The sequence below is a fragment of the Crocuta crocuta genome, unplaced genomic scaffold (assembly GCF_008692635.1).
Source record: "Crocuta crocuta isolate KB4526 unplaced genomic scaffold, BGI_CrCroc_1.0 scaffold722, whole genome shotgun sequence".
Classification (NCBI taxonomy): Eukaryota; Metazoa; Chordata; class Mammalia; order Carnivora; family Hyaenidae; genus Crocuta; species Crocuta crocuta.
The window spans coordinates 39722-50298 of record NW_027530850.1 but is presented as its reverse complement, the minus strand read 5'-3'; the positions used below and the strand labels follow the sequence as shown (position 1 = coordinate 50298).

The 10577-nt window shown below is 42.0% G+C and overlaps 1 long non-coding RNA gene across 1 annotated transcript; it reads right to left on the bottom strand.

Annotated features, from left to right (window-relative positions):
• Positions 1-4186: 4186 nt before the first annotated feature.
• On the bottom strand, positions 4187-10320 carry LOC144235827 (uncharacterized). Its single transcript, XR_013336327.1, has 3 exons — positions 9735-10320; positions 7205-7375; positions 4187-5320 (listed from the first exon to the last, which is right to left on the bottom strand). It is a non-coding gene; the product is annotated as an uncharacterized LOC144235827 (long non-coding RNA).
• Positions 10321-10577: the final 257 nt, after the last annotated feature.

Sequence of the window (10577 nt, the reverse complement as noted above, 5' to 3'; positions counted from 1 at the left end):
ATAGAAAAATTAAGAAAACGCAAATTTATAGTAGAGAAGTCAAAGGCTTCTATTGTACATTCACAAAGTACCTGGATAAAAATCCTTTGGAATATCTCCAAAATATGCCCAAAATTCATGGAAGAATGGGAGAAAGTAAAAACAAAAAATGTAATAGAGACACAATGAGATTCTTCTATAGAAAGATGTTTACAGATATGGATATATCTGAGAGTGATGGGCAGCTGCTATTATAATAATGTGGGATTATTATTCCAAAAAATATATACATTATTGTTCACTTTTGGATGTGTTCTTTCAATGTTCACTTTGACTTTGAATCACAGCTCAAAATGTCAGATTTCTGAAGTACATAAAGATTTGCATAATCAGGTGATCTTGTGTATGTTGATAATATCTGTGGGATTTTACGTTACTTGAACACACATCTCCAAATGGCCAATGAAAGGCATTCATGTTTCTATTTCATGGTACTGTGCCAAAATCAATAGCAACTCTGAAAATTAATTTCTAAAAGAATACAAAATTCCTGAATATGGTCACCAAAACAATAGAATGCATATCATTCTACAAAACCTAGATTTAGAAATATTTTAGGAGTAAAACACTCACAATGCAATTCATACTAATTCACATGCCAAGCTTAATTCTGTGTTAACGAACCTGTCTAGAAAATAGCCTCTGAAATCTATCACATTTTCGTCTTCAGCTTTCAGAGATGAGTTCACAAAAATGGGTAATGGTGGGAAATATACACTTTTCTGAAAAGGAAAACAGTAGCTGTCAGCACAATGGTTGGTCATGGGGATCAGATGCACCAAGGACAGAGGCCGTCTTGTCACGAAGGTAAAACATCTTGAGCTGTGGGCACTCTTGGGGCATTTGGCAGCTCTCTGGCTCCTGATATCAGTGGTTGACTCTTAACGAGATTAGATACAATTGGGCCAATAACGCTAGGCTCTCACAGTCAATGGCCATGAGAAGATGGGGTGGGAAATGCAAAACAAGTGAATTTATGGAAAAATTCAGAGATGAAGTAGGGAGAGAGAGCTGAACTTACCTGTGAGAGGCAGCCTAGGTAGAGGGGGAAAATTCTAATAAAGAGGATCAGGAATTTTCTTCCTTCATAATCTCAAAAGAAAGAGAATTGATTCTATTTAGATTGGAGGGATTCATGTGGAATGATTCTGCCTCAATGCAAGGGTTATTCGTAACTACAAGGACTTTCCAGATCCCACTCTAAGGATCTGGTAACTGCCAATCTAAAGAAATCTACTTATCTCTATGGTGTTCCCTGTCTGTTTGTCTCTCTCACTCTCCTAGGGGCACAAGTTTTGCTTTCCAATGATAGAGTGAAATACTCACACTGGGAATCAGGTATTTCAGTAGATTCAAACAATCCAATCCTAAGGACATTCAGAACTCTTCTTGTTTTGAGTAAATCAAAACTCTGCACATACTTGGCTAAAGAAAGGATAACAATTCATTCACCTCCTGATCATGTCACTCCTCATGATTTTCCTATTGTAAATGTCCAAGAAGGATGTGACCGCTTAGTTTCTGTTGGGCTTATCAGGCTCCTATCAACACAGTTAGACATAGAACCCCTGGAGGTATCCTCAAAGACCAGAGCCAAAGAGCTGATTCAGAAGTTGCTAAAAGTCAACAAACCAAGAAGCACAGAGCACAAAGAACATTTCAATTTTTAACACTCCAGTACCAACACCAGTGATCCAGATACCACTGATACCAGGGCCACCAAACTTCACAAATAGGAACAATGCGCTGATAGGAAAACAAACTACATATAAGATGGACTCTGAACTTATAAAGCCTGAAGCAGGATCTGGACAGGGCTTCCAGGATCCAGTCTAATACCCATGGTTTCTATTACATAAGAGTTCTTGACATTTTTGGGGTGCCTGGGCGGTTCAGTCAGTTAAGCGTCTGACTTCGGCTCAGGGCCTGATCTCATGGTTCATGAGTTCGAGCCTCGCGTCGGGCTCTGTGCTGACAGTTAGCTCAGAGCCTGGAGGCTGCTTGGAATTCTGTATCTCCCTCTCTCTCTGACCCTCCTCTGCTCACGCTGTCTCTCTCTCTCAGAAATTAAAAAAAAAAAAGAGTTCCTGACACTTTTAAAAACAACTTTAATGAAATAATTCACACATCCTAGAAACACCTACTTAAGACGATCAGCTCAATAGCTTTTAGTATCTTCACAAATCCTTCCTACTATAAACTTACTGTGTTCGGGTTTCCATCCTATCCACACTGCTCTTTTCGGACCATGCACAGACAAAACCCAGCACTTGATGTGGATAGCTGTGGCCACAACCACTTCAGGCTGGTGGAGGAGAAACCTGCCCTGTGGTCCTGTTGGTCTTCAGGAAGAAAGGAAGTTCTTCTGAAGTTCCCATCAAAAACCCCATGGAAAAGATGTTGTTTAACCATGATGTGAAAGAACTCAGGAGGAAGGAAGAACCCACCGATGTCCCAAGTTTACTCACATTTGTATTTGGGTGACTGGGACACAAGGATCCGGAGAAACAGCCTCTGCACCTTCATGTGCTGGTCATTTAAAGCATCTCTAGTGTTTCAGGCAGGACTTGGGGACGGGGGATGGGGTAGGTGAGCAAGGGAGGAGTGGGGAGGGTTGGGAAAGGGGATGGCGTGATAATTGAGGACAGGGATAGGGAGGAGTATAAAAGGGGTGGGGTTAGGGAAGGGGGTGTGTCAGGAGAAGGGGGTCAGGGACAGTATCAGAATCACATCAAGTACAAGAGGGGAGGGAGAAGAGTTCAGACAGGTTAGTAGATCAATAGGTCAGTAAATCACTAGGTGAGTAGGACACAAACAGCAGATTAAGTGGACTCTCAGGAGCAGGTGGAGCAGAGAAGAATCCTTCTTCTTCTAAGCCCTCACCTGTTTGGGTGTTGCCTTAGCAACCCAGAATATTTATATTCTCTCTCGACCAATCAGCTGCCTTTACCCCTGGTAGAGAACTATGGACACCCCATGTGACCTCATTTTTAAAAAGCCCCTTCGTGCCTGGTGCACCATCTCCCGCCATCCCAGTAACAGTTCTTGTCTGGAAACTTGGCAGACCTTCTGGTTTCTGGGCTTTCCCAACCCAGCTCCCTCTCACCTCTTCTGGGTTCTCTCTCCTTCCTTTCTGAACTCCCATCTCCCATGGGCAATAGATGAACAATAGAGAATGCAAAGGAGGACAGAACTGCAAGAACAATCATATACACAAGCAGAGAGGGAGGTTTAACCCTCTCTCAGTAAGTCAAAGCATGTAGAACATTCATAAGATATAGATCTTGATAGCAAACTAGCTGAATCCCACAGCTGTATCCATATACGCGTCCACATGGACATAACGCTGTGGAAGACACATTGACTTCAGGCACAGAGGATACAGTCACAAAAATTCACCCTATTTATTATGGCCATAAGGGAAATTTCAAAGGAACGAAATTATTTCAGAGGAATGAAATCAAACAGAGCATGTTTTGGTAGTAGAATGTGCTAGAAATCACTAATGAAAGGGTAAGTTGAAATTTCCGTATGTTTAGAAATTGAGAAGTTTTTCTATAAGTAGAATATGAGTCAAGAAATGTCAAAGGAAAAGAGCTATATTTGAACTGACTGAGATGAGCTCAATATCAGCATTTTTATTGTAACAGAAAATGTCTCCTGGCGTGGAATATCCTGGAATATTGGTGTGAAAAGGTTGTCTGGTCCCCAAATCATCTCTAATTTACCTAGACATTTTAACACCACAAACAGTGGTAGATCTGTCACTTATCTGTGTGACCCTCCTACCTATTAGCATGGGCCATACATTAGGAACCTTACAGGGGGGAAAATCCAGCTGACTCACATGGGGTCTCCTGTGATCTCCAGGAGCATTTTAAGAGAAATAGTTCATCAGCTTCTCTCCTGAGGGACCTGGGACAACACCCAGATTGTTGGCAGCACTAGGTGTGCAGGGTGGTGAGGGCCAGGCAGGTGGGCAGGGGCCATGGACCCAGGTGACTAGACAAACCCACCCGTGATCATCTCTTCTGGGCTCTGTCTAGAGCTGACCTTTCTAACTAGTTTCTCTACATGATTGACACATGTTTCCCCAACTCATTCATGCCCAAGCCAGCAAAAAATCATTGCTCTGAATCTCCTCACTTTTATTATTATATAAATTTATTGTAACAGGAACTATTCTGGCACTGCTAAAACAGCAAAGCAAGGTCTCCAACCTAAATACAAAGAAACCATAGAAAAACAAGCAAAACTAAAACAAAACATGAGTAAAAAACCAATAGTGTTAAATTCCCTTTAGATACTGCTGCCTGCCTAAATAGAGCCCCCAGTTGGGCTGTCCTGGTTATAGGAGGAGAGACCAGCTGCAGAAGGGGTGGAGTCCAACTGGCCTAAAGCTGAATGGGAGAGAGGCCCTGACTATAAGGGGGCCTAGGGAATTCCATGAAGAGTGGCCAGGGTCACCCCGATTATAACCGGAGCAGGGACCAGGGGAAGAGGAACCAGTGAACAGAGTTTGGGGGGGCCTCAAACAAGTGAGATCATTCACGGAGGTGAGGAAGTACCCCCAAAGCCAATGTCAGCCTCTCATCTCGGGAGCCCTTTGTGGCCCCTGGGGGAAGGGCTAGGAACCTAGAGTTTGAGGTCCAGCTGTGCTGCTTGCCAGCTGTGTGACCCTGGGCTGGTTTCCATCAGCAAAATAGGCGTGTCCATGTCTGTGTCCAGAACTGTGTTGAGGACAAGAGGAAGCCTTGTGCTGAGCATTTGTGGGTATCAGCATTATCACCTCCATGGGTCAAGTGTCTTCCCAGTCTGGTGCCTTAAAAGTTGCACAACTGTTAAAGGCCACAAAGGTGAAAACCAGAAGCCCCTCCTGTTTCAGGCCTGTGCTAAGCCTTTTCTTTTGCAAACATGACTTCTTGGGACCCAGAGGTCAGTACATCTCTAACCCCTTGCACAGATGGGGAACCAGGCTCAGAGCCCTCACAAGAGACTGGACCGAGGCTGAGAAAAGTCCCACTTCTAACTTGGGTCTGGGAGGGGACGTTGGGAGAGCAGGAAGCTGGGGCCTGGAGACTCCAGAGGGAACAGGGGCCACAAAAATGCTTGGCCACACAGCCCAGCTTTCCTCCAGGTCAGCCTGTACAGAAGATGAGGCCAAGTCAGGCAGCAAGGTCACATCCCGGCTCCTCCACCTCAGGCTGATGGTCATTCATCTCTGTGGTTATGATAATGTTGTCATATACTAGTCCTGATGATGTCATTAGTGCTATTGTTGCTGTGGAAGAGGGTACAGCCCACTTTAACACACCCCAAGGGTCCTGGGGAGACTGATCTGGCCCTATGCAACACCATCACTTTAAGGGTACCCTGTCTCTACCCTGTGTCCCGTCCCTATGGCCACCCTACCCTGGCCACTGCCTGGAATCCAGGCCTAGGCACAACCCTCCATAAGGCACTGACATGGGGCAGATGCCCAGCACGGGGTTGGATCTAGGTAAACAGTCCTTCCATGACAACTTAGATGGGACAGGTCATGCCAGGGTCTGTGCTGCCCTCCTTGTAGTGGCCTCCACTGGAGTGCCAGAACTGTCCTAGAGCGTGTGTGTGTGTGTGTGTGTGTGTGCGCGCATATGTGCGTAATCTGCATTATGCCCCTGTGAGTTGGAGTTCTATGAGTATATTAACTATGGACATAAACTTCCTAAATACTGCATGTCCCTCCTTTGCCCTTGTGCAGTCCCCCAGACAGGCTGGCACTATGTGGTGGCCTCGCTAGGCTCCATGAAGAATGTCACATTGTCTTCTGACCTGGTAAGCTGGATGCAGCCCTGTGATGTGCTCTGACCAATGAAATGGGAGTGGGAGTGAAGTGTGCCATCTCGAACACAACACTTGGGAACAACTGCATCTGGCCGCCTCTCTGTCCATCTCTTACGGCACCTGGTAGTTACCTGTGTTGGGTGCTCTTTTATCCTGCTCTCAGGGGGACCATCATGGACATGTGGCATGAGCAAGGAAGAGACTTCCTTCATTATAAGCTGTTAAGACTTTGGGACTATTTGTTACCTGCAATAACATCTAGTCCATCCTAACTGGTATGCATCCTCCTTTCTCCTCTCTATGAGGCAGGACAGCCTAACAGTTGAAGCATGAACTCTGTTATGAGATACACGTGGGTTGGAGTTCCAGCTCCATCCTTTTATTAACTCCAACTTCAAGCAATTTACTTGGAGTCTCTGAGCCTCCATTTTCACTCTGTGAAATGGATGGTTACACAGTCTCAGGTTTGAAGGGGATTACATGAAATAATAAAACATGTAAAGCTTCGAGTCCAAGGCTGGGCACACACAGTGAATGCTCAATAAATGTTAGCTGTATCACTTTATGTCTTCATTGTAAACATTCATAAAACGCAGCAGCGTATTATTACAAAAGAAGGAAATGTTAAATTTTTGGCATATGTATCCTTTCAAATTGTGTTTCAATGAATGAGATATTATGTATGTTCACTGACAGCCTGCTTTTTTTTTCTCTAAGATATTGTCGTGATATTTTATTGTTACAAATTAGACATCTGCAGCATCTTTTTAAATTATAGGAACATCAAATACCATGATTAATTTAATCATTTCCTGATAGCTAGGAATTTCCATAGGCTGAATATGGCATTGTAAACAAATGAAGCAGAATAACAACTATCAGAATGTATTGTATGCTAGGATAAATATTACTTCATTAACTTTTATCTGTTATGTATCTATATGTGTATTGGGTTGCAATTTAGAATGTGTTTCTTACTACAAATACTATTTTTAAAAAGTGTGGCGGTTGTCTACAGGAATTTCTTTTTCAGTTTTGAAAGAATACAAATAACCTTCTTGGATATTTGTAGGCACTTGTTTGTTTTTTTCTTTTAGGTTGACCTGCCAGCCATGAATTCCTTTGGGTTTTCTGACAAAGGATAGAGATTCCATCTAATTAAGTTGTCTCCCCCAAACCGCTAAGTTAAATGCTTCTTCTGGAGAGAAAAATGCTTATTCTGTCAGCTACATAAGCTTCACCCCAGCCACCCCAGGGGATTTGGGGCAGCAGAGCCCCCCCCACCGCACCCCAGGAACCACTGATGGGGACCAGATCCCATCCATCTGCTCTCACTCACCTTCCTCGGGTACTTAGACGGGGCTGCTGTCACTGACGTCACATGCTGCTGCAGCTTCTGGGTGAACTGGTCCGGGTCATGGGAGAGGAATTCCATGGTCAGGACAATAAGTCTTCACCACTTGCAGTGTAGAACCAGAGTGGAGGCTCAGGGTGAGTGCCAACCAACTGTCTGGTTTAAAAGTAAATGTTTAGTAAATAAATGGGAAAACAACACTTGACTCAGTATGTGTTCATGCCAAGAATAAGCACATAGCTGCAACTATGGCTTCAATGTTATTAAATACAAAGTAAGCTTAAGTACACCGAGTTTTCCAGGGAAAATCCTCAAACAAGTTTAGCTTTTTCCCCTCAAACCATACAATTAAGTTTTGGACGTCAATGACTCAAACCAAATATTAGAGTAAAAACAAATAAAAAGTCACCCTCATCAAAAGAACAAAATGATAAGCCACAGACTGGGAGGAAATATTTGCAAACGACACACCTGTAAAGGACTGTTATCAAAATACACAAAGAACTCTTCAAACTCGACAGTCAGAAAACAACCTAATTGACAAATAGGGCAATGACCTTTTCAGACACCACACCAGAAAGACACACAGATGGCAAATAAGCATATGAAAATGTGCTCTACATCCTATGTCACAAGGGAAATGCAAATTGAAACAACTGAGAGGGAGCACCTGTGTGGCTCATTGGGTTGAGCATCCGACTTTGGCTCAAGATATGATCTCACAGTTCATGAGCTCAATCCCCACATTGCTGCTGTCAGCGCAGAGCGCCTGCTTTGGATTCTCTGTTCCCACCCTCCACCGTGCACTTCCCCTGGTCTGTCTCTTACAAATAAACATTACAAAAATAATAAAATAAAACAATAGTGAGATACCACTACACATATTAGAATGGCGGGAATGCAAAATGGTACAGCCACTTTGCAGACAATTCAAATGTTCTTACAAAACTCTTCCCCTACAGTCCAATGATTATGCTCCTTAGTATTTATCCAAACAGTTGAACACTTTTATCTACACAAACACCTGTACATAGATGTTTCGAACAGTTTTATTCACCATTTCCAAAAGTGGGACTTAACTAAGATGTATGTTAATGGATGAATGGATAAGCAAACTGTGGCCTAGCTAACAATGGAATATTATTCAGGGCTGTAAAGAAAGAAGCTATCAAGCTCTGAAAAGACATGGAGGAAACCTAAACAGATTTTAAAAAGTGCAAGAAGCCAATCTGTAAAGTCTACATATTGTATCATTCCAACTATATGATATTCTAGCCAAGGCAAAATGAAGGAGACAGGGAAAAGGTCAGTGAGTGCCAGGGCTTAGGGCAGATGGAGGGTGAGGGATGAATAGGTGCAGCACAGAGGATGTTTAGGGCAGTGAAACTAGTGGGTATGATCCTATAATGGTAGACACATGTCATCATAAATGTGTCCAATCTCATAGAATGTACAACCCAAGAATCAATCCTAATGAAATCTATGGACTTTGGATGGTCATGATGTGTCAACGTAAGTTCATTCATCTACTGTAATGAATATCCATCTCTAGTGGGAGACATTGATGGAGGGGAACCTATGCATATGGAGGGCAAGAGGCATATGGGAAATTTCTGTACCTTTGACTCAAAGTTGCTGTGAACCTAAAATTGTTATTAAAAGAAAAAATCGGTGTGCCCAGGTGGCTCAGTCGGTTAAGTGTCTGACTTCGGCTCAGGTCATGATCTCACAGTTCATGGGTTCGAGCCCCATGTCGGGCTCTGTGCTGACAGCCAGCTCAGAACCTGGAGCCTATTTCAGATTCGGTGTCTCCTTCTCTCTGACTCTCCCCTGCTCACGCTGTCTCTGTCTCTGTCTCTCTCAGAAATAAATAAAACATTTAAAAAAATTTTAAAAAAAAGAAAAAAATCACAGAAAATTATCCTCAGACTTCTACTTCTTGAAAATCTCTGTTCTTAGTTTCATTTGTGTCTTCCCATGTTCTTTATGTACAGTCAAGCAAATCAGTATCTGCACCCCCTCTTATGCAAAGGTAACCAATCTGTATGCTAATTTTTACCTTAAAACAAGGTGAAATTCTGGGGATATGGTATAGGCATGTTTACTTTTACTAGACTGCCTCCTGTACCTAAATTGTTTATTTGTTGTTTCAGTTTTAGACTGAAGTACAATCAACATTCAGTGTTATATTATTTTCAGATGTACAGTATGAGGATTCAAAAATTCTGTACATTTCTCCGTGGTCCTCAAAATAAGTATACTCTCAATCCCCTTTATCTATTTCACCCATCCCTCACCCACCTTCACTCTGGCAACCACCATTTTGTTCTTTGTATTTCAGAGCCTGTTGTTTTGTTGGGGTATTTTTGTCTGTCTTTTTTGCCTTGTTCATTTGCTGTGGTTCTCCAACTGCACATATCAGAGAAATCATATGGTATTTTTCTTTATCTGACTACTTTCACTTAGAATTATATTCTCTAGTTAATAAATTGTTGTTTTACCAATTTCTACTTACACTCCCACCAGCAATGTCCAAGAATGTCTGTTTCCTGGGAGTCTTGCTGACAGTGTGATCAAACTTGTGCATTTCCTGTGTAGCTAGGAGGTGAAAATGACATCTTAATTAGTTTTCATCTGTATGAAATCAAAACACCAAAGCGTTTCCCTTAGTAGTTCCCATAACTGGACAGAGTACACTAGGATCTGACTCTTCCATTCATTTTTGAGCTTTTCTTATACTTGCTACTGTCCTTTTTCAAACTGCAATGAGTTAAAGCCCATTCAAGGAACTCTTCAGGCAGGCAATATCATCTAAATACAACTGAATATTTTTGTTTCCATCCCTGTTTTGGTTCCATTTTAGTTTAGTTTAGGTTTTTGTTTTGATCCTTCTTAATGGTTGTTATTTCTGGAAAGACATTGGTTTTGACTTTGTATCAGTGATCCAAACTTTACATTTATAATAAATTTTCTGGGGGTTTTTATTATATGCAAATTATATTTACTTTAAGTTTCTCATTTTAATTGCAGTATAGTTACCATGCAACGTTGTGTTTTCAGTTGTCCAATAGAGTGAATCAACAATGCTATGCATTACTCAGTGCTTATCATGATCAATNACACACACACACACACACACACACACAAACACACACACACACCACTTTTTTACCCATTGATACTAAAGACAATCTACTGAAAGGGAGAAGACATTTGCAAATGACATCTCTGATAAAGGAATTATATCCAAAATATATAAAGAACTTACACAACTCAACACCCAAAAACCTATAACAGATCTTAATTTTAAAGAGTGATGATATTTAAAGCAATACTTTTTAAGTTGTCATGAACCTGA